The sequence below is a fragment of the Canis lupus genome, chromosome X (assembly GCF_048164855.1).
Source record: "Canis lupus baileyi chromosome X, mCanLup2.hap1, whole genome shotgun sequence".
In the NCBI taxonomy this organism is placed as follows: Eukaryota; Metazoa; Chordata; class Mammalia; order Carnivora; family Canidae; genus Canis; species Canis lupus.
In genome coordinates this window covers 85,140,819-85,164,654 of record NC_132876.1, presented here as the reverse complement: position 1 = coordinate 85,164,654, position 23,836 = coordinate 85,140,819, and the positions used below count along the sequence as shown (strand labels likewise).

At 39.8% G+C, this 23,836-nt stretch overlaps 1 long non-coding RNA gene across 1 annotated transcript in view; it reads left to right on the top strand.

Annotated features, from left to right (window-relative positions):
- LOC140628790 (uncharacterized) overlaps positions 1-22,766 on the top strand; it is a 303,795-nt gene extending 281,029 nt beyond the window's left edge. The window contains exon 3 of the long non-coding RNA XR_012026754.1: positions 22,557-22,766. This is a non-coding gene — a long non-coding RNA (uncharacterized lncRNA). The remainder of the gene's footprint in view (positions 1-22,556) is intronic.
- The last annotated feature ends 1,070 nt before the right edge of the window (positions 22,767-23,836 follow it).

The window sequence follows — 23,836 nt, the reverse complement described above, 5'->3', positions numbered from 1 at the left end:
TTTAAAAAAAAACACTTTATTTTTGCATTTTATCCATAACTTGTAGTTGCTTTTCTGCAAATGGTTGGTCCAAATAACTTACCCTGCCATTACTAGAAATGGAAATCAATTAATAATGTTTACAAGAAAAGTCCCATTCCAGATTGGAACTGTATAATTCCTGATGTGACATGGCTGTAATAGATATTTTTATTTATTTTCACTTTATTATTGTGGGGAGGGGTTACCCATTCCAGTTTCTGCACACAACTATTTTATTTTAGGGGAAGAAAATGAAATATTCAGTAGGAGTCTGTCTTTTGGCGTCAGCAATGAACAGATTCTCTTCCCCATCTGTTAGTGGGGGAGGGTCAAAACATTTTCTTTTTCTCTATCATTTTCTCTTTTCAGATGTATTTATACAATTTTACAATTTCCTTTATGTTGCAGAATATTTGTTAGCAATTCTCAAAGTGACCTTTATTATTTTGTGCTTTATTATTTTTCCTGCTTTTCTCTTATTTGTATGAGGATAAGAATCCGGGTTTGTAAGTCACTTATTTTGGGTTTTTCTGGGTGGGAGGAGAGAGTGAGTGAGGGGAAACTATCTTTCATCCTTTCTTACTTGAACTCTTGTCCTATTATTCTATTTTCCTATATTTAACATTTAAAAATTCACTTTATTTTTTCTGGGCAATGTATAAAGTGCTGATACAGAAATTTCTCTGTTTTATGGTAATGGGATTGGATTCAGAAAAATTTTCTAAATAAATAAGAGAGGATTATAAGAAGTTTCGAAGAAACTACAAGTCAGACTTTTTGCAACAACTGGATTATCTCATCTATTAATAAATCCAACTTCATCAAGCAATAACTTGCTGTTCTCTCATTATAATCAATGTTTAAAGTGTTCCTAGTCTTGTCATTCATGAGTCACCACTATTGGAAGCTGCACCCTACCTAAGGGTTTTGTGAAGAAGGGAGACTCCACCCTTATATACTTACACTGAGTGAGCCAGAAGTTGATGTTTGAGAAGAAAAAATAAAAGATAAGTAACAAGCCAAAATACAATAACAGAAGCTGATAAAAACTGAGAGATACCAAACAGAACAGAAAAGATAAATTTAAAGAAATTAAAATTAATAACTATTTGAGATTATTAAAAACCATCACTTCATTACAAGATATATATGTCTATAAATAACCTAGGACCTCCAGTTTTCCAAATGAGATATTGTAGCTTCAATGTAGATGCTGTTGACTTCCCCTAAATTCAGTGATCCTTTGTTCTGAAACACATTCTCATCATCTCATTCCATCACAGGGTCATTGAGAAATCTGCTATAAGAGGTGTCATGAGAAAAAAAACAATCTGGTCAAATAAGACTGGAAAACACCAAATTAAACAAAATCAATCAGTTTTCTCTACTGTATAATTCCTGAGGCTTCAGCATGGTAATACGCATGATGAATCTCTAAGAAGGAAGCTGGTATGTAGTGGTTCCTATTTACTGAGCATGTCTTGGAACAGGTATTATGTGGAATACACTTTGAGAAATGTGGATTTTACGTATAGACTGAGAAATTTTAAAAAGAGGAAGAGGGAGAGCAAATCTATTTATTCTTCCTGTTGGAAGTTGCATTACAAGTGAAGCCCTTAGAATCTTTATCTTATTTCCTAATATTGGTGAAATATTTATCATCCTTAGACAACAGACACTGAGAAGTCAAGTAACTTGTTGAAGATCATACATCTGTAAATGGCAGAACTAGGATTTGAGTCAAGAGGTTCTTGACTCATACCCTTGACAGTATTTTTTTTTTTATGTAAGAAGAAAAAAAAATCTTGGTGTTTCCATTCCTTTTCAAATAATAACAATTCTTTTAAGAAAATGTGCACAAACACATAAATCCACACAGGTCACTGACACTCTGATGGATGAAACATCTGTGCAGCCAGGGTTGGGTTGAATTTTACAAAATGTGTTTGGGTGTTTGTCCTGTAAAGACACTTTGATTAATTGGCCTAGCACACAGGTACAATTTAAAAGGCTCTAACCTTCCACCTTGCCCGACAGGAATGAGAAAAATGCCTGTGGCATTCATTAAGTACACTAGTCTGCATGGTTTCCCCTATCATCCAGAGGGAGGGGGGCCCAGTATCACTAGCAGCATCTCCCTCCTTCCTGCCTGTTGCTCATGCATTCACTATCCTTCACGTCCCTTCCTTGGATTCTAATCCAAGTTTCTGTTTTTTGAAGTGATTATCAAGGCAAAAATTTATTGGTGGAATTCTTATGTGGTTCATGTAGGACGTGAGATTTACAGAGAATTTGACATGTACCGAGTCTCATTCCTTTTGAATGATACACTAGACATGCCCAGAGATGTTTCAGATTGTTCCAGGTGCATACATACCAGGATTCGTTAGGGCATGATGTGTATCTGTGCATCCAGGTTAAAATGGTGTGTGTCTTCTCAAGTCTGATGTCTTTCCCAGGAAGATGGTGCTCCTTGGATGCTCTGCATGGTGACATGCACAGGACTCCTTCCAGGGCTTTAACAATTCACTACTAAGTAGACCAGAAAGCAGATTTTAAATAAAGTACCAAAAAACACCCCACACGTAAGAGGATCAAGTAAACAAAAACATAGAGCCTCAATATGACAAACAAAAGTCTTTTTAAATGTTCATGAATTTGTAATGACATGGAGAAACATTCATGACATAACTTACTCATTTAGCAAAACTTATTTAGCTTATATATATCAGGTTCTGCTTTAAGGATCATGGTGGAGCTTACATTCTGGTGGAGGGACAGATGTCAACAGGTGTCAGGTGATGACAGATGTGTCTCATCTATTGAGGTTCCACAGAGGCTGGAATCTCTCTCCACTTCAACGTTACTGACACCAAACACAATTGGCCTCTTCCATTTTCCCTAGCCTGCTGTTCAAACACTATCATTTTCTCAGTGTGTCATAATGAAGAAAATGTTAGGAAGTCCTGCCAAAGGAAACTAAACAGGTAATATGACAAATTACTGATATGATGAAAACTAAATCAGGGTCATGAGAAGAATAATAGCAATGTGATTTTATGTGTCTGGTAAAGAATATTCTTTCCATAGAGGTAATTTTTAAGCAAAGATCAGAATGAATGTGAGGAAGTAAGCCACTTAGGATATTTATTTTTTAAATATTTTATTTATTTATTTGAGAGAGAGAGTGATGGATAAAGAGAGAGAGAGAGAGAGAGAGCACAAGTGGGGACGGGCAGAGGGAGAAGCAGACTCCCTGCTGAGCAGAGAGCCCAATGCGGGTCTTGATCCCAGGACTCTGGGATCATGGCCTGAACCCAAGGCAGACACTTAACCGACTGAACCACCCAGGCACCCCACCATTTGGATATTTACAGGTAGAGCCTTCCAGGAGAGGGAAGAACAAGTGCAAGTGCCCCGAGGAACAAGCGTGTTTGGCATGCTAGAGGAACACTAAGGAAGCCAGAATGTTTAAAGCGGAGTAAATGAGGGAGAGTGAAAGAAAAATGATATAGATGGAGACAGGATATGGCTCTAATATCCTTTGGACAGAGGGACCATAAACTAGAAGGAGGTTATGCACACTTAGCAAGCTAGGGTTGAAAGATGCTAAGCCTTCAGATAAAGCATGAGCTCCCCAGATCACTATAATATTCACCTAGATCAGTATCTTTGTGTTATATACTTGCTTCAATAACAGGTATTCAAGTTTGTAATCCATGCTGTGTGATATGTATATGCACCAACAGTGGTTACTACCGGGTAATTTTTAATTTCTTTTAAAAATTTTTATTTATTTATTTATGAGACACACAGAGAGAGGCAGAGGGAGAAACACACTCCTTGCAGGGAGCCCGATGTGGGACTCGATCCCAGGACCCCAGGATCATGACCTGAGCCAAAGGCAGATGCTCAACCAGTGAGTCACCCAGGTGCCCCGGTAATATTTCATTTCTTTTTGAAAGGTTTATTTCTCAAATTCTCTCTCTACAAAGAGCATGTGACTTTTTTACAATAAAAAAATTAACTTGGTTTTGAAAGAATTGAGTAGAAGTCTACTCCAAGAGGAAAAGGCAATTCAGGATTCCATGCCAAAACTCTGTATCCAGTAGAAGTCCTTGTAATAAAGGTGGTCACAGATGTAGTTCTATTCAGGCCAAGGCAGCTTGAGAGGGAGAAGAAGTGAGGCCAACAGGAGTGAGGTATTTCTAGGCTCAAGTCCAGCCAGAACTGGTGGCCTCTCCCTGTGGTCTCAACATAGGCCCCTCTGAGTCAAACAACTGCCTTGTCTCAAGGGAAGCACCACATTTCACAGGGCAGTTGACAGACTCAGAGGCCAGGAAGACGAACAGCAGCCAGGCTCATCTTGTGAAAATGCAAACCAATCCTCACTGCCTGCTCAAAATTATCCTATGGCTTCCCATCTATTGTGTCTATGATAAAATCCAAACTTTTCCGCAGTTTACAAAATCACGCATGATCTGGCCCTTGCTTAACCTCTGTGGTATAATCTTCCATTCTCCCTCTTGCATCTTTACACCCTAAGGACATTTGCTTCTTCTTTTCACCTTTTGCAGGTTAGGTTCTCCCGGGAATAAACCCTGAGGCAGAATTTAGCAGGCAGGATGCTAAGGAGGGATCAACATCTGTGGGAGGTTGGGAGGTTGAGGGCTCAAGCAGACATGGGCAGAGGGAGAAAAGTCCAGGCCACCACGCCAGCCCACCAGAAGCCTCAGGCAACCCCAGGGGGTGATCTGAAGGTAGAATGGCCCTTCAGATTTGTTCCGACTTGAGACAAAAAAGCTAGACCTTTATACCACTGCCTTTGTTAGATACTGTGTATGGGCCACCCTATCAGGAGCATGGCCTTGAGTGACATGGTTCTCTACAGTGAAGGCTGCCCTGTAGGTGTTGGCTGACACCTGAAGGCTGTTTGCAGACAGCACTCCCAGCAGCTAAGGCAACAAGATCTTCCTTAAAGGGGGATCTTATGGGTTGAATTGTGTCCACCAAAAAAGATTTGTTGTAGTCCCAGCCCCTAGTACCTCACAATGTGACTTGACGTGGAGGTAATCAAGTTAAAGTGAGGTCATGATACTGGGCTCTAATCCAAATAACTTTTGTCTTTATAAAAAGGGGAGATAATGGACACAGAGACAAACACACACAGAGAGAAGACAATGTAAAGAAACACATGAAAAACACTATGTGAAAATGAAGGATTGGGGTGATGCACGTACAAGCCAGGGAACCCCAGATTATCAGCAAAGCACCAGAAGCTAGCAAAGATGCTTGGGACAGATTCTCCTTCACAGCCTCAGAAGGAAGCAACCCTGCCAACACCTTGATCTTGGACTGCCAGCCTCTAGAACTGTGAGACAATACATTTCTAATATCTCAAGCCACCCAATTTGTGGTACTTTGTTACCACACCCTGAGAAACTAATACAGGGAGCTTTGGGCAGCAAGTAACTATGCATACCCCATCCTGCACACTCCCACACGCTATGCTGAAGTGATATGCTGGTGATTTTTCTTTAACCACTTTATTTCCTTTCATCTCTCTTGGGTCATACTAGTCATCTCTTTCTGCTGGAGTGGTACAAAAGGATTGGCTCTGCCTAGATGTTTGTCAGTCTTGATAACAGAACTCCATGCTCCCTGGGCCAGATGTTCCACCTATTTTAGTGCGTTATTATATCTCTAGAGTTTGTCATACAATAGGTGCTCAATGAAACTGTGAACCCCAAAAAATTAATGAATGAATATTGAATATTCATGTGCAGAGCGGCATTCAATTACATCTGAAAGTCAGCCAAGGGGATGCATTGAAGAACTGGGCTGGAATCAGACCTGGAAAAAAGAAACACATCAAATTTAGCAGCTTAGGATAGAAAGCTGTCTGTCTTATAGTAGTAATGCCAGAGAATGAGCTGAAGAATCTGGAAACAAGACCACATAAAAGGCAAAAAAAAAAAAAAAAAAGAAAGAAAGAGTCGGATTAAAGCAATGACTAAGAACCAGGTGTGACAAAGAACATGGGAATCTGGAAATATACAAATACTGGAGAGCAAGCACCAGAGTCACACCCAATCAAGTAACAAGAGAATTGTATTTTCTAATATAAGGAAGTTAACCAGAAACCAAGAGGTCAGGAAATTCCGTCTGTCAGAAATACAGTCAGCAAATGGAGGACATGAGTAGTAAGGGAGACTTCTGTACTCTTGAAACTGAGACAGTCACGCTGGAGCCAGAAAATAAGATCATGGGTTTTAGAGTCAGACTTTGATCCCTACACCAACTCTGCCATTTGCTAGTTGGGAAACCTAGGAAAGATAAGTCTATTTTCCGTTGGACAATATGCATATAAAAATGGCTGAGCGACAGCAGAGTGCTTACTAAATGTCATCCGCTTTCCTTTATATGTTTCCTGCAAGGTTCAGAGCTGTTTGTCGGGGGTAATCTACATAGTGAACCAAAACAAGCATCTTAGGAACATAGTGAGAGAAAGAAATGACAGGTCTTAAGGTTTATCAAGGCAGGGTCATGACAGCTCCTTCCAAATGGAGAAGCTACCAGCTTGGGGACATTCTTGGCTGAGGGAAACAAATTAAACCAGCCAACCCAAGTGGTTCTAGCCTAGGCCCCATTGTAAGAGCTGTTCTGGAAGAAACATAGCTGTCTAATGCAGAGTGATATAAATTTCTTCCTCCTTTCCTTCCTGATGCCTCCAAAAGAAAACCCATATGGATTCACGTGATCCTTCTCTCAAGACCAGGGAGCATATTTGTGTTCTTGACAATGTTTATCTCACTGCCTTGTACTTAAAAGTTGCTCAGTCAATATTGAATTGTGAAGTGTTGGTCCTCTTGTAGAGACCCCTGTTTCATAAACTTCTGCAACCACCATAGTCATAATATCAAGTGTATTTTAAAAATAGTACCTCTACTTTCACTTCTGGGTTAGGGTCAGGACTAACAGGAACCAGATTTACTTGCCTTCCCGGAACAACTAAAAAACTGGAAAACTATATGAAACAATGGGTCTCAAGATATTAGACATGAGAAGAATGATTCGACTCCTAAGACATGGGAAACAAAATGAATCTGTGATTACCACAGGTTACTGCTTAGGGAGATTGCAGGCTGCAGGGCAGTCACCCTGAGTTTAAGAAGAAAGAATGAGGGTTCCAGGGAGGGAGGCCCAAGGCTGCTAGAGTTCACGGGACAAAATAAGAGATGAGTGAAAACCGAACACAGAGAGAGCTCCAGAGATTTGCAGAGGGTTCCCCTCAAGTATTTAGGTGAGCACAGATCAAAACATGCCTATAAGGAGACTAGCCAAGGCGGGAGAAAGAACCACTTAAAGGATCGGAGAAAGCAATCTTCAAAACTCACATAGGACAAAGAATAGTTTTTATTCCCAACAAAGTAGAAAACTTCAGACATGGCATGGTAGGCTAAATGATGACCCTCCAAAGATGTCCATGCCCTAATCCCCAGCAGCTGTGAATATGTTGTATCCCAGTGACAAAAGGGACTTTGCAGAAGTGATTATGTGAAGGGTCTTGAGATGGGTCGATTACCTGGATTATCTAGGTGGGTTCAATGTAAGCACAAGAGTCCTTATAAGAGGAGGCAGGGGAGTCAGAATCACATCTTTCACAACATATGCTACAAAGACTATTATCCTTTTTATTTTTATTTATTTATTTATTTATTTATTTAAATTCAATTAATTAACATAGAGTGTATTATAAATTTCAGAGGTAGAGATAGGTTTTTCATCAGTTGCATACAACGCCCAGGGCTCATTCCATCATGTGCCCTTCTTAGTGCCTATCATCCTGTTATCCCATCCCCCTGCCCCCCATCCTGTTATCCCATCCTGTTATCCCATCCCATCCCCACCTCCCCTCCAGTGACCCTCAGTTTGTTTCCAGTGCTTGAGAGTCTCTTAATGGTTTGTCTCCCTCTCTGATTATGTCTTGTTTTATTTTTCCCTACTATCCTTTTTCAATTGAGATATAATTGCCATATAAAGTGTACGATGTGTTTATTTGATACATTTATATATTGCAATATGATCTCACCACCGTAATATTAGCTGATACCTCTATTCTATCACACAATTATCATTCCTTTTTTCGTAGTAAAAAGACTTAAGATCTAGTTTCTTAGCAATTTGAAGTATATAATACAGTATTGTTGACTATAATCACCATGCTATGTGTTAGATCTCCAGAACTTATTTATATTCTAAATGCGACTTTGTACCCATTGACCAACTTCTCCCCAATTCCCTCACCCCTGAGCTATGAGTTCAGCTTTTTAGATTCTACATATTTTTGTTTTTAATTTTTAAAAATATTTGATTCATTTATTTGAGAGAGAGAGCAAGCAAGAGAGCACAAGCAGGGAGAGTGGCAGAAGGAGAGGGAGAAGCATATTCCCCACTGAGCAAAGAGGCCAGCAAAGCTGGGCTCCATCCCATGACTCTGGGATCATGACCTACTGAGCCACCCAGGTGCCCCTTTACATATTTTTTAGATTCTACAAATAGTGATATCATACAGTATCTGTCTTTGTCTGACTTATCTCACTTAGCATTATGTCCTCAAGGTTTTTAATATAAAACATTTTTAAATTGAGGGACAAAAAATTAAATAACTGATAGTAAAATGCAAAAAAAAGACACGATTATATATATATATATATATCCCTCAAATATAACGAATCTTCAAACACACTCATAATTAGAGAAATGCAAATTAAAACAGCACTGAGATACCATCTCTCATCTATCAGACAGGCAAAATTTAAAAAGTATGGCAACACATTTTGTTCGTGAGGCTATGGGAAAGCAGGCACTCTCATACATTGCTGGTGGAAATGCTAATTAGTATAATCCGTTCTGGAAGGAAATTTGACAATATTTAACAAAACTACTTATGCGCTTACCTTTCTTTTTTTTTTTTTTTTTTTTTTTTTTTTTAAAGATTTTTAATTTATTTATTCATGAGAGAGAGAGAGAGGCAGAGACACAGGCAGAGGGAGAAGCAGGCTCCATGCACCGGGAGCCTGACGTGGGATTCGATCCCGGGTCTCCAGGATCGCGCCCTGGGCCAAAGGCAGGCGCTAAACCGCTGCGCCACCCAGGGATCCCTGCGCTTACCTTTCGAATCAGCAATTCCAATACTAGGAATCTACCTCAAACAATAGAAAAATACATACGCACAAGGTTATTCATTTCAGAATTGTGTATAATTGCATAGTATTGGAAACAATCTAAATGCCCATGCAGAGGAGAGTGGTTGAATTAACTATGGTATATCGGCACAAAGGAGTGCTATGCAGCTGTTTCAAAACAGAAAAGAAATCAGGAAGATCTCTATGAATTGATTTAGAGTGAGAATATCCATGTGAAAGAGAGTATCTATAATATGCTACACTTCTTGTGAGAAAAAGGATATAAGAAAATACATGCCTATCTGCTCCTTTGTGCAAGAAAATATAAAAAGAATAAACCAGAAACTAAAGATGCTTGTCTCCTAGGGGGAATGGTCAGCAAAAGAGGGGAAAGAAAAGAAGAATGGGAATGGGTTAATAGGGATGAGGACAGAGGTACACTTCTCTGATGATACTTTTCTGTGTAGCTTTGACTCTTAGAAATATAATGTTTAAAGTCAGTGAATATAAGGAGATCTATGGCATTAAAGTGTCATAAACAGTGCATCAAGTAGCCAGAATCCATCCAGAATGACTGTACCCAATTTTGACATTATGTTATGGGTAAATGTGCACTAGAAAATAAACCAAAGAGCCACAGTATGTTGTATACCTTATACTTTTGTAAGCTGTGTTTTGTGGATAACTTCAGTTTTCTCAAAAGGCTGATATATTTCACTAATTTGACTACTTCGGTGTTAATTCTGAGTTGGCCTAACCAGCTACCATTACGTTTTGTGGTACTAAGGGATATACCTTTCAATAAAGTTATTGTAATGCAATAAATAAATAAATAAAAAAGTAATATAATGTTTAACATATCCTTCCCAATAAATAACTGAACTAAACCAAGATGTGAGCACTACCCAAAATGAAATACAAACAATAATAAATAAACCTAAGTATGTGACCTAGTGAATAACATAAGCACACTGAAGGAGATTGGGAAGAAAAGGCTTAATCTAAGTATCCTTGGAAAAGAATATTTTGATTGGCTATTGTAAGGCCAAAACAAAAAGAACTGCCCACTAATACCGTACTCTAGTAAGCACATCTGGTTCTAGCATAGGAATGTAGGTTAGCAATTCAGGAATTATTTTACAAAATCTAGAATTGCATAAATAAGTAAACATATTTTAGATTTATGAGAGTCAGGTTTCTCAGTCTCAGAGTTCCAAATAAGGAAAGTGTTATAATGAACCTTGTGGAGTTGTATTGGGATTGGAGGTATAGGAAGGAATTTAGGATTTTTAATATAGATAGATGATTAGATAAATAGGTATACATGGTTTAGTATACACATTTATATTTCCTAATTCTGTCTGCTGAGAGATCCTGGAAGCAGGGATACCCCAGGAGAAATGAGCACAGTGTCCAGATCTTGGTTTCTTAAACACCATTTGCCAATGAAAGGAACCAGAGCTCCTTGGAGAGTGGTTGATTCCAGGGCAGAGGCAAGAAAACTATAGGATGAGCCTGGAACATTTTGCTGTGCCAGAAAATAAGGGAGGATTCAGAAAAGGATGAGGGTACATTAGAAGGACACAAGAGCCAAGCTGAAGAAAGTCCTAATGGCCAAAAATGGAACAATTTGAGAAATAAAATGAATAATGATGGTATTGGATTATAACCCACAGAAGAACATAAATGTCCATGAGCATATGTTTATAAAAATCAATAAATACATAAGTAACTGAGGTTAGATAGTTCTCCCTTATTGAAGAATTCAAATTTAAAAATGTAGAAAGAATGGGAGAAAAACCAAAATCACAATAGGGCAAACACTACACTAATACTTGTAGGCAAGATCCACCAATAGATTCTAAAATTAGTGAAAGTTTGAGAAGAAACAGGATATTAGCATAGTCTATAATTATCTCTCAAGGTATTTGTCAATTCCAAAAGGAAAAATAGAAAAGTAGCAGACACCATCACCATCCTAACCAAGTAATCAAGGTTAACATCATCAGTAGTAAAATATATTGGCATCATGTACTCCCTGATACAATGCACTGAGAAGGACACAACATAACTTCTTTACTATCCTTGTCAAAAATACATAACCTCAAACTAATCATAAGAAAACATCAGGAAAAAAAAGCCCCAAACTAAGAGTTTTACAAAAATAATGGATCAGTACTCTTCAAAAGTTTCATGGTCACAAAAGGCAAGAAAAGACTGAGGAACTGTCACAGATTTGAGGAGACAGAGACACAACAAAATGCAACATGGTGCCTGGAACAGAAAAGGTATTTTTAAGGGAAAATTGGTAAAAAGAACTCAACTGAGCTCTGCAGCTTACTTAATCATATTGTACTAGTGTTAAGTTCATAATCTGGATAATTGTACTGTGCTTATATAAGATATTAACAGTAGAGGAAGTTGGATGAAACATACACCTGAACTTTTTGTACTATTTTTGAAACTATTCCTGTAAGTGTACAATTATTTCAAAATGAAAAGCTAAAAATAATGCCCTGTGTGTGTAGGCAGTGAAGAGAAAGAGAGAGAAATGTCACAAGAGTCACCAGAGATGTATGGCAGTAATTAAATATGACATGAGCCCCACTAAAACCAACACGCTAAAAAGCATAACAGTGAATGCCCACCTTCTGGAAATAAGAGAAAGGCAAAGGTACGGGCATGAAACCTCCTTAAGTTACAGAAATACCACTGTATTTCTGATATCTGAGCCACTGGAAGACAAATCTAAATGAGATTAGTCTCGTCCAACATGACAAGCCTGCCCAGGTTAAGTGAAAGCAGACATGGGCAGACACTAGTGGAAGACCAAAACCAGATGACAACTCAAAAAGACAGGTGAGGGGCACCTGGGTGGCTCAGTGGTTGAGTGTCTGCCTTTGGCTCAGGTCGTGATCCCGGGGTCCTGAGAGGGGTTCTGCATCAGGCTCCCCACAGGGAGCCTGCTTCTCCCTCTGCCTATGTCTCTGCCTCTCTCATGAATAAATATAAATAATATTTTTTTAAAAGACAGGTGAAAGCTCCCCTTTACCAAGAAGGAAATGACCATTCTCTCAGAACCTAAAGGTCCCCAGAATTCTGAAAACTTCTGTCTCTGATGTGTGAGGTTGCCCACCCAGGTGGTACTGACCAGCAAAAAGGGGTCTAATGGTTGAGTTCTTGTGCTATTATCGATTCACTGTGTTAGTTACATTTCTCAACCACTTCCTTTTGTTGATCTTGGAGTACTGCCCTCATGCTCAGAAGCTACTTCAAAAGACAGATTATTCAAATACCTTTGTTCTGCCTTTTACTTTTTTTTATTCTGGAGGATTTTCCTCTTATTATCTTATTGCTTCACTGGCTATCAGCCTCAATCCAGATGGAAAATATATGCTTTGCCCCTGATGCAATACCCTGCCAGTATTTTTAGCCTCTGAATATTTTTACCAAGAGCAGCCATTTTAATAGTGGAGTTTGATAATGTCCCTTTTGCTGATAAATTGCCTCCATGTTAGATAGGTGCATATTAAAAGCCTTAAATTAGGCAAAGTGACAAGACAGACAATAATTCAAGAGGATTAGAGAAATGAGCATTATTTTCATTTCAGGTAGGATAGTTCGTGTGTAATAGGAGATGAGGTGAGGTGGGCTTTCACTCAGACAACAGGAGCAATGATGTGAACTGCCACTGAGTTGCTCTAGCCAGGAAGTAAGGCAAGCAGCCAAAGCATTTGAACAGTTGCAAGGGTTTGTTCCCTGGGAATCAGATTTTGAGATGAAGTTCAGCCTGCGGGAGTTCTCTTGAGGGAGTGCTCTTGGGATTAACTCCCATGGGAGGGAAAGATAAAGGACTGGGAAGAGAGAAATCATGCTGTGATTTGATCCCAAACTCAGCCAATCCTGTAGGAAGTACTGAAGATAGGATGTTCCTCCAGCTGTTCTGAATTGAGGTAAAGAGGGCTAGACCTCAAGGCAGCAATCTGTTTTTGGGTGTCGTCACCCTGGGAAGGGTTGTGACCTTGAGCAAAGCAGCTATCTTCAGTTGAGGCAATCCCTAAAGGGGCAAACATTTGAGCCATGTCTACTGACATTACTCTTAAGACCAGGGGAATAGCCCTTGGGGGATCAGGGCAGCACTTCACAGCATTATTATGGTGGGATGAGGCAGAAAAGTATTCATTGCTTTTAAGCTTCAAGGCAGATGTGTTGGGAGCTTGATAAAGACCCTTATGGTTTGGGCTTTAAAGTGTTAGTGTGAGGTTTAGGTAGGTAGCACCAGAGCAGCTGCCCAAAACCCATCCTACAGATTCAGAGCCAAGGAGGAACTGTGGACAGGCCATGGGCTCAGGTGTCATGCCAACCCCATGGTTTCCATTACATTCTGGATTATATCATCACAAACTTTGGACCAGGAATCTAGGTTTCCAACATCCACATGCCTGGGTCTTTAGGAGGTTCTGGTCTTCATGAAGGCCATTGGGGCAAAGGTTCCAGAAATATCAACCACAGCTGCAGCTCAGAATCTGCTGAGGGCAAGTCTGCAGCTGACACAAATGGGGTTATGAAGACACCTTCCCCTGGAGGCAGGTTTCCTAGGCTTCCGTAATCCCACAGTGAGAGTCAGTGACCACAGTCATCGTGCCATGTGATTAAAAATGCCCACTCATGAGAAAGTGAAGCTTATCACCAGGAAGACAGCACTTGCCTACAGCACAGGGTGCTAGAACATACAAGGCCAGTGGGGAAAGGGAAATTATGAGATTCCAAATATATTGTTTGGGGAAAAAAGAGCAATTCACATAAGATCTAGGGTCTGTGACTGGCATCTTTTCAAACTCCCACACTTCTGAAGAAGGCATCAATGTCCAGAATGGCAATCTCAGAGTGTGACCCAGGGCTTTCCCACTAAAGTTGCAATAAATACCTAGTGTCAGTGTTCACCTCTGAGTGTGGGATTCCCCCAGAGGAGTTTAGGTCCACAGGTTACAGGCACTGGACAACTGATATAAAATTGCCTGGTGTTTTAGCAAAGCTGAAACCCAGAAGAATGTGTTTGCCCCCTTCTTCCTCCAGATACCACCGAGTCTCTATTACATCTAGATGGCACCAGCATTAGATTATGGGATTTCATTTTGTTTGGGAAAATTGCTCGAGCACTGTAAAGTGCTAAATGTCATTGATGTTAGTCAATGTTGCCAAAATCTTGTGATTCCTGTTGACAACTTTGACTCTTATTTTTTATTCATTTTTTTTAAAGGAGACTCCACATCCAGAGCAGAGCCAACTTGGGGTGTGAACTCAAGACCTGAGCTGAGATCATAAGTCATACACTTAACCGACCGAGCCACCCGGGCGTCCTGACAACTTAGACTCTTTTAATAGAGAGACATAATAGAAGACTAATTTAACATCTAGGCCCCTAAAACAATGACACTCATTCTTAGGAAAGGCATCCTAGGCCACGGTGCTGAACGTATTGATAACTCTACCCAAACGTAAACCGTTCTGGTTGACAGCGGGCAGAACAAGAAATTGGCAAAGCCCTTAATCTCTGGATTTAAACTTGAAGTTATACTTTTGGACTCTTTAAAAGTGGGACACATAGGAAACATGAATTTCTCCCTGGGTAATTCATAGTAGGAGGAAATTTATATTCAAATATGGAATATCTCTATATATTTTTTTTGCATTTTGTTTTTGGTATCTTTATGATGTCATTTAGCCTCATTGCAGATACTCTAATAGGCTGGGTAGGACAATGGCTGGACTTAATCTGAGATGGGAGGTAAAACAGGGAGTGGATTTTCAGCCATGAAGCAACCTTGGAGTAAATATGATGTATAATTCTTTTTTTTTTAAAGATGTTATTTATTTATTTGACACAAAGAGTGAGAGAGAGAGAGAGAGCACAAGCAGGGGGAGCGGCAGGCAGAGGGAAAGGGAGAAGCAGACTCCCTGTTGAGCAGGGAGCCTGACAGGAGACTGGGATCATGACCTGAGCTGAAGGCAGATGCTTAACTGACTGAGCCACCCAGGCGCCCCAATCTAAAGTATAATTGTAATTCATTTCAGAACCTTCCTCTGGCAAAATTTGCCCTGCCCATCAGTGGTCTCTCCACAAAAGCAGAAGTTGGTATAGTGAGAGTAGTTTGGCAAACATGGGGTAGGACGACTGACCTTTTCCAATGGGGAACCGGCCACATCACAACACCTTAACAAAAAATTCAGATTTCTTCTGGGCTCACAGGTTCTCCTTTCTATGAATGCCAAGATGGAGAGACTAAAGGTCTCTGCTCTTAAAACTTCGGTTCTCCTTTGAGAACAGATGTTTAATAAGGAATAATAGAGATATCTGCACATCTTAGACAACCAACCCAGCCCAGTATGCATACTACAGCATGCAGTCTTTGTAGCTTGGAAACCACTTGATTCTCAGAATTGAGGGGTCCTTCTGTTATTCTGTCTCGGCAGACACGTCCTACTCAAGGCAGATCCCTAGTGCCTCACACAGAGCCAAGAACAGAAGAGGTACTTGGTGAATGCTTGTGAATGAATAAATGTATACCTGGAGATAACAATGGACCAGCCAATGCGGGCCCTCAGGGCAGTTCTTGCAAACCCAAGAACTGAAATGATCAAGCCAAGATGAGGCAATGGGAAGAGAGGAGAGAAGAATTAAGGGAATGGGAGGGCAATAGGAAGGTCCATAAAAGAGAGACAGAAGACTGAATAAAATCCCCCCAGTCTTCCAGTAAGGAAGTGAAAGTCATTTAAAAAAAAAAAAAAGATTTTGGGGTAGCCCGGGTGGCTCAGCAGTTTAGTGCCACCTTCAGTCCAGGGCCTGATCCTGGACCCGGGATCGAGTCCCACGTCAGGCTCCCTGTGGGGAGCCTGCTTCTCCCTCTGCCTATGACTCTGCCTCTCTCTCTCTCTGAGTCTCTCATGAATAAATTTATTCAGAGACACAGAGAGAGAGGCAGAGACATAGGCAGAGGCAGGCTCCCTGCAGGGGGATGGGCAGGGGGAGCCTGATGCAGGACTTGATCCCAAGACCCCAGGATCATCTGAGCCAAAGGCAGATGCTCAACCACTGAGCCACCCAGGTGCCCCAGGAAGAGAGAGTTCTGCAAGCTCAATCACTTCTTGACCTTCTCTCATCTTAGTGGCTTTTTACCAGATGCTCACCTCCATTAAAATCTACTAAAATATAGGAGCATATTACAGGCCCGGCTTTATTGCTGAGTTATTTGAGGCATTGTGAGAATTTATCTGTAGCATCAGATTGGTGCTGGCTAACTCTAAATTCTTTTTTTTTTTTTTTCTAAATTCTTTTTATAGTAAGTTTCTTCTGCAGGACTTGGAATTGAAATTGGAAATATGCAGGCCTGGAGTGCTAAGCTGGAGATGATGAGCAGGAAGTGGTAAAGGAGTGACTACCTTATTAGATCATATTCTCATTTTACCATTCTTTAGAACAAAGACATTTGCAGCCACAAAACTTGTTACTTTGTTGATATGATTGTGCTGAACTCAGTGATGATTGTGCCATGCTAAAAGCCTACTCGAATCCATCACTGGGAAATATAAAGAAACCTCAGACACTTTAGGATTGACTTTTTTTTATGGATAAACTGTGACTTAGGGAAGTTATTAAAGTGATTCAGAGCATCAAGTAACAAAAAATATTTTTTTAAGTGGCACAAGTGGATTAGAGTTCTCTTGATTATAAATAAAATCTATCCTTTAAAAAAAAATTCAGGCCTAAGACTTTAGGGGTCCTTTCAAACTCCCAACTGTTTGACAAGAGTTTTAAATAACTGGACCAGTAAAGGACTGTTCTCATCACCACCACCACCACCAGTACAGCACACTTATCCACACTAATTATTACACTAGGCAGAATGAACTAATTCTGAATGCTCAATGATATTATTAGTAGAAGTAGCTCTTTTTAAAAGCTTCAACTTCAGGAAATCTGGGTGGCTCAGTGGTAGAGCATCTGCCTTCAGCTCAGGTCATGATCCCAGAGTCCTGGGATCAAGTCCCACATCAGGCTCCCTGTGGGGAGCCTGCTTCTCCCTCTGCCTATGTCTCTGCCTCTGTGTCTCTCATGAATAAATAAGTAAAATCTTTAAAAAATAAAATAAAAGCTTCAACTTCACCATGAGTAATTACACTCAATTACAGGTGTAAAAAGTTTCCCATAGTGTGTCTTATAAAATCCACTGTGAATGTTAACCACATTTCGCCTCATGTGGAGTATTAGTCGTGTGCATAGGTAGGACAGAATTCAGCATAAAGCACTAATCCGGTGATTATATAGTCTGAGGCAGAACCCAGAGGTGGGCACTTTTTTTACTGACAGCACTTAAAATGCCCTATGAGATTACCCCAAGGAGTTCAAGTTCTAGTAAAATTATTTACGGTTAAGGGCTATAAAGCAATCCAAAGAATGTATAAACAATAAACCAACTCCAATTTTTCATGGATGCCATAATTTTTTTAGAGTTCTTGTTTTTAGTTAACTTCAAAAAACACAGGTCTATTTCAGAAATGGACTTTGAAGAACGCATAAAAATTGCAATCTCTTAGAGAAAAAACACCTATTAGTCAAATGATCTACCAATGAACGGATGGTAGTTCAAATATAGTAAACTATAGTTGAAGAAACTCTATTGTTCGCAATTACTCCCAGAATAGTTTAATTCAACAATGTTCCAGGTTAACCCTGTGACCATACCTTGGCAGAGCCCTCAACTACCTGCATTCCTGCACCTGCGGTGTGGAAAGAAATTATGTAAAAAGTCAATAATGAAAGAGGTAAAGGCATTTTCAGAGCTTGACTCTCCCCATTCTTTACCTTAGTGTCAGAGCAATGGGAGGGGAGATAGAGAAAGAAAATACATACATTTCAAAGGAAACTATAAAAGTGTATCCACATTTAGATAACCCCAGAAGGTATAAATTTTACCAAGGTCATGGAACCACCCACTTCCATTCAGGAGGTAGTCACACCTACTTTGTGTCCAAAATAAACCTATACAATTGGAGGCATTGTAAAGGAGATGGAGTCAAAAGTTAATACATACTTGCAATCAGGCCAGAGGGAGAAAAAGAATACTGTTTGGAGAATGGGGCAATGAAAAAGAGTGTTCAAAGGAAAAATTCACAAATATGCTCTTGGGGAAAATACTAATACAAATGAACATGAATCAGAAAATGTATTCTTCAACAAATTGCTGGGAGAGAAATAAATCTCACAAAGTTCATCTTTATGCAGAATATATTTCTCTTTTTTTTTCTCCCAGGCAAACCAGAAGCATATGCCTCTTAGTAACATTATTGCCCTGTGAGATCTCACCAGAAGAACAGAGAAAAATGGGTCCATATGTACCTTTGGCAATAAAGATCGTTTAATGACAGCTGAAATTTGCTTGCATGCTTGTAATACAAAACTTAGCCAGGTTTATCATTTCACCTGATGTATATAAAACTGTTTGTATGGGTAGCCCAGGTGACTCAGCAGCTTAGCCTTCAGCCCAGGGCCTAAACCTGGAGACCCAGGATCAAGTCCCACATCAGGCTCCCTGCATGGAGCCTGCTTCTCTCTCTGCCTGTGTCTCTGCCCCTCTCTCTCTGTATGTCTCTCATTAATAAATAAATAAAATCTTTTTAAAAATTAAAAAAAATAAAACTGTCTGTACTATTTAAAAATCTCTGTCAGATCTATAAAATTAACTATAGCCCAGGAACTCCATGCTAACGTGATGAGTGAATGACTGAACATGTGAATTTTGGCCTACATTATTGCCAAACATTTCCCCTCATGTATTCTTTTTTTTTCCCCTCATGTATTCTTGAAGCTTGATCTCCAATTTTATCTTCCCAGGAAAAGTGCTGATATTAGAAAAGAATCTATGAAGTTCTTCCCCAAGAAAATACCCCCTTTTAAGTGGAGAGTAAAAAAGAAAAAAAAAACCCTTCAGCTTTTTTCCTATTTTTGTAATGTAACAGCTTTTTTGAAGTATAATTATGTACTATAAAATTCTCCAGTTTTCAGAGTACACATTAATGACAGTACATTTAAAGAGTTGTGCAACTATCACTACAATCCAATTTTAGACTGTTTCCATCACCCCCAAAAAGATCCCTTGGACCCGTTCAAAGTCACTCTCCATCCTATCCCTAGACTCAGGCCATCAATAGTAATATTATTTCACTCTATAGATAAGGAAACTGAGATTCTATGTCAAGTCCTTTGCCTAAGAGGTCACAATTATTAGGTCCTGGATCTGGGATTTGAATCCAGAAATATTTGATTCCAACGCCATTTCTTTCCATACACTAGGCTACAGAACTAGGTACTACCAGATATATTTCTCCCCAAGACATAGCTACAGTTATTAGATAAGTCTTGGACAATAAATAGATTTAAATAACTAATAGAATTGTCATTTATCTACTTGTGTGACATTAGACGGTGAAAAAAGTCACCTAAACTAAATCAACTTCTTGTGCCTGTAGTTTTTCTGTTTATTTATTAGTCAGGGTTTTTTCATCAATGAATTATGGCCTGCCTGGTTCAGAAGACTCGAAGTGACTTAGAAAGGTCTTTCAGGGGATCCCTGGGTGGCTCAGCGGTTTGGTGCCTGCCTTTGGCCCAGGGCGCGATCCTGGAGTCCCAGGATAGAGTCCCACGTAGGGCTCCCAGCATGGAGCCTGCTTCTCCCTCCTCCTGTGTCTCTGCCTCTCTCTCTCTCTCTCTCTCTCTCTCTCTCTCTCTGTCTATCATAAATAAATAAATCTTTTTAAAAAAGGTCTTTCAATACAATGATTTTAAACATTTTGGGGTTCATACATCAATGAAGATCAGATAAAGGCTGTCCCAGAAAAATGAAAAAATACACACACCATGGTGAATAACATTTCTAGGAGTCCATGGGCTCCAAAAGCCATAAACTCCAGTTTGAGGGGGCACCTGAGTGGCTCAGTGGTTGAGTGTCTGCCTTTGGCTCAAGGCATGATCCTGGGGTCTTGGGATTGAGTCCCGCATCAGGTTCCCTGGAGGGAGCCCGCTTCTCCCTCTGCCTATATCTCTGCCTCTCTCTGTGTCTCTCATGAATAGATAAATATATAAATCTTGAAAAAAGAAACACCTCCAGTTTGAGAACTCTCACTAATGATGGGGATGAAGCCAAGAGCAGTTGCTTGCCTGTACAACACCTTTGTCAAGTATTACAAGATGTAGTCACCATAAACAAATGCCCTCTGTACGGTAAATACACTGCATAGAGGTACATGGTGGCCCTGACCAAAACAGTGGGCCTGTTAATCAAAGTGTTATGCCTGTTTTGTTTTGTATCCCAAGATCCCAGAGCAAGACTTGCTACAGAATAGGTGTTCAATTACGCTTGACTCATGAATATATGATAACTGAAATGTTTTATTCCACAATAAGATATCACTTAAAATGCAAATTACCTGAAAAAGGTTAACACTGAGGCTAAACTTTAGAGGAAGGTTTGAACCCGTAGGTCAGTTCCTTTGAGATGAGAGAGGAAGGTCACAATGTGTGATTTGAAAGCTTGAAAAGAAATCTTTCACCAAGACCCGAATCAGGCAGGACCTCAGTCATGTAGTGCCTTTCTGAAGGGACTGGTGATTAAGATGAAAGAATAGCTCACCTGTGAATTGCCACCAAATAAGTAGGCTTCCACAGCTAAAAACAACACACGCTCAGCAGTACTAGAACATCTTAGTGTTTTCCACATCTCTTCAGGTCCATTTTGCTTCCATGGAAACTACTGATTTACATCGACTCACAAAGAACTTCTATAGGAAAACACTTGGAGACAGTCAAATGCAGACATGTGAGTTTAATGTACTCAGAGGTCTCAGGTTTTCCTGTTCACAGAAGGTTGTCAGGGGCATCCAGCATACCTTCCAGCCCTCAGTTTATACTCAACACTCTTATAAGCATTGCTAAATATATCATACTGAATCCTCAAACTCCTGGTTTCTACAATTCAATTCAGCAAACATTTATTAAAGGGCTATTATGAGCCCTGTCTTGTCCTAGGCTCTAAAAATATAGAGATAACTTCTGTGATCAATGCAGCACTGACCCCAGGGAAAGGGCTAATGAAGCAACATCTGTTTGCTATAAAAATCCGGATGTTTATTGGGGCTTCTCAACCCCTAGGTGATAGGTTGTCTTGCTTATGTGCCACCACGGCATCTTGGGGATCTCCTTTGGTAGTACTGGCCACACTGGTTTAATGGCTAATTTTCTATTACACTAGGAGACTCAGACTCTGACTCACTACTTTGTCTCTTATACCTAGCATAAAGCCTGCAATTGAGTAGATACTTGGTAAATGCTTTTGAATACAATAAGGGTTAAAGCAGTTCAAGTAAATTTAAATAGTTTTCAATGGCAAGATTATTTTCTAAAGGTAAAGCACCACGATTCTGGAGAGAAGAGAACATGATTGTAGGTAAGGGTTGAAGCAGAACGGTTTCCTCTAAGGTAGGGGATCAGGGCAATTAGACCGTAAGCCTTCATTCCCAACAACATTTCCAAATGCTGTATCTCTAACCCTTTTGGTTTTTTAAAGCATTTTTAAAAGATATTTTTTAGGTCATCTCTATACCCAAAGTGGGGCTCAAACTCACAACCCCAAGATCAAGAGTTGCATGCTCTACCAGCTGAGCCGGCCAGGCACCCCTCTAGCCCTTTTGTTTTTAATTCAGTCGTTTGTTTTCTGCTGCTGGGACATGCTGAGCTTAAGAACCTATGTACATAAAACCTATATATGTTTTTTGTTTGTTTGTTTAAAGATTTTATTTATTTACTCATGAGAGACAGAGAGGGAGAGAGGCAGAGACATAGGCAGAGAGAGAAGCAGGCTGTACGCAGGGAGTCCGATGTGGGACTTGATCCTGGGACTCCAGGATCACTCCCTGGGCTGAAGGCAGGTGCTCAACCACTGAGCCACCCAGGTGTCCCAAAACCTATACATGCTTTTAAAGAAACTGACACTTTGTCCCTTTCTAGAAAAGGAATATGAGGAGCAGACTCTAAGATACCCTCAATAATCTTAGCCTTTTATTATTTATGCTCTTATTAAATCCTTGAGTACAGATGAAATCTACTTCTAACAAACAGCACAAGAGTGATGTGATATCACTTCTGTGATTATGTTACATAAGACCATAATTTCCATCTTGCTGACTCTCTGGCTCAATTTGGTAAAACTGCCATATTTTGAGCTACCCAGTAGAGAGGACTAAATGGCAGAAAGCTTTATTTTATTTTTATTTTTTTTAAATTTTTTTTGGCAGAAAGCTTTAAAACAGCCTCTGACAAAGAACCAGCAAAGAATGGAAGCCCTCAGTCCATCAGTCTTTGAGGGAATAAATACTGTCAACAACCACATGAGCTTGGAAGCATGTTTCTCCAGTCAAGCCTCCAGATGAGACCTACCTGACACCATGATGGCAGCCTTGTGAAAGAGTCTACGACAGAGAACCTAGCTAAGTTATGCCCAGATTCTTGACCCATAGAATTTGTGAGATAATAAATATGCATTGTTATAAAGTGCTAAGTTTGTGGTAAATTGTTATGCAGCAATAGATAATTAATACAGAAGGGAAGTTCATTCTTTTGTTTTCCTTTTGGCAAACAACATTTGAAACATTATCTTCCATCTGTCACTTTAGTTCTAGGATTTAATAGCAAGAAGAAAGAATAGTAACCAGATTGATAAATAAATTTTAAGGCTAATGGTAGCCAGTAACAGAACTGTTAGAATTTTAGTAAGAGAATGGAAATGTAAAGTCACTAAAAAGAAAAAAAAGAGAAGACTATAGATCATGAAAGGAACTGTCTGAAAACTTCAGTTTCAGGACAAGATGGTATAATGGGGCCAGCATTTTACCTGTGCACTGAAACAATTAAAAAACAGACAAGCTGTATGAAATAACAGTGTAAGACACTGTACATCAGAAAACAAAGGACAGATATGTGAGAGATGAGAAACAAAGGAGATGAGCTCTATAATTTTCCCAGCTTACTGCATTGAGGGATTTTGTAGGCCATGTTTCAGAGAGGGGAAATGCAGGCAGAGTCCATTGATTCCTGAGTTAAAGAGACAAGCCTGAGAGTCTGGGAGAGACTAAAGCAGTCAGAGCTCTCATAAAATAGTCCTGGAGAGAAAAGAACTATACACAAGGAATTCTGGAGATCTGCAGATGATCTCCCTGAAGTACTCAGCTGAGGAATGATCAGTGTTATGTGTGAGGAAATTATCTGAAGTCAGGGAAAGAACACCCAAAAGGATTAGAGGTAAGAGTGCCAGGCCCTCACACAGAGCTGGTATTAGTGTCTGTTCTCACCAAGGCTTGAGATTCAGAGTGTTGGCTTAAGTCTGGAAATGGGACTTGCCTTACTCATAGTGGATGACTAGCCCTAGAATAACCACATCTTTGGTTATGACTGTCAAATCTTTTTTTAAAAAAAGATTTTATTTATTTATTCATGAGAGAGACAGAGACATAGGCAAAGGGAAAAGCAGGTTCCTTGCAGGGAGCCTGATGCAGAACTCTATCCCTGGACCCCAGGA